The sequence below is a fragment of the Mastomys coucha genome, unplaced genomic scaffold (assembly GCF_008632895.1).
Source record: "Mastomys coucha isolate ucsf_1 unplaced genomic scaffold, UCSF_Mcou_1 pScaffold14, whole genome shotgun sequence".
Classification (NCBI taxonomy): domain Eukaryota; kingdom Metazoa; phylum Chordata; class Mammalia; order Rodentia; family Muridae; genus Mastomys; species Mastomys coucha.
In genome coordinates this window covers 131,146,999-131,148,412 of record NW_022196896.1, presented here as the reverse complement: position 1 = coordinate 131,148,412, position 1,414 = coordinate 131,146,999, and positions in this window count along the sequence as shown.

Genomic DNA, 1,414 nt, shown 5'->3' with positions numbered 1-1,414 from the left:
TGTCTCTCTCTCCCTCTCTCTCTCCTACTTGTGAATCAGATGTAAGCTCTTAGCTTCGGCTCTGGTGCTCTGCCTGGCGCGCCACTCTCCCCACACAGACATATTTATCTAGATATCTTTAGGCAGGTAGGTGGTGGTATTTTCAGGACAGGGTTTCTCTGTGTAGCCCTGGCTGTCCTGGGACTTGATCCAGGACGTATATGAGACCAGGCTGGCCTCAAACTGAGAGAGAACCCACCCCTGCCTCCTGTTGGCATTATAGGAATATGCCACCACTACCCAGCTTTTTTTATTCTTTTTTCTGGTCATGGTGTTTTGTCACAGCAGTAGAAAAGTAACTAAAACACGTATAAGCTAGAAACGGGGAACGGTGACAAGTCAAGAGTAAAGCAGAAGAATTAGAAGTACAAGGCCACCCCCCTGCTATATACCGTGTTCAAAGCCAGTCTGATACGATTGACTCCCTGTTTGGAGCAAACAAACAACAAAAGGGACCTCTGGGCTGGAAAGACGGCTCAGTGGTTAAGAGCACTAGCTGGTCTTCCAGGGGAGCCAGGTTCAGTTCTCACACGGTGGATCATACCTATCTGTAACTCTCAACCTATGGTTCCTAGCACTTGTCTGGCCTCTGAAGGCACCGAGCACACATGTGGTAAGTGGACATATATGCAGGCAAAACACACAATACAGTTTTTTCAAACGTGACCTCTATTATCTGAAAAATCCTAAAAATATTGACCAGATTCAAACTTGAGCAAACAGAAAAGGGAGGAAGACAACATTTTTGAGGCAAGAGAGGCGAGAACTCAAGGGAGTGTCCTTGAGCAAAGGCCAAGTTGAATATATAGCATTGTCATAGACACTTTGCACAAAGTTATGAAAGTCATTATCTCTGCGGGATGGCAAACCTTCCTTTGTTCACAAATTGGCACAAAACACATGCATCCAGGCATTCAGATCCCAGCTACTGATGTGGTTTAGGCCCTGGGGATCAAGGCACAATCTTACACACATCCATGATTTTTCTGTCACTCTTTTATTTGTTTGTTTGTTTGTTTTTTGTTTTGTTTTTTTTTCAAGACAGAGTTTCTTTGTATAGCCCTGGTCTGTCACTTTTTTTTTTTTTTTTATAAAAAGAGAATTTCTAATGAAATGGCCACCCCTGTGCAGAGTGTGAAGAACAGGTGTGGTTCCCTGGTCCCCTGAGCTTTAGATCTGTGTTGCCACCTGCTCTGTGAGGCAGTGAGCTGAGACTGTGAGCTGTGCTCGCTAAGCAACCTGGGATCGCTCAGACAGTCATGCTGCTGAGCACGTCTGTCCTCCGGAAAGTGTCAGCCAGAGATCCACACCCGAGTTCTTGAACCAGTGAGGAGGACTTTCTCAACCCCACAAACAGTGTAAATAATGACAAAGA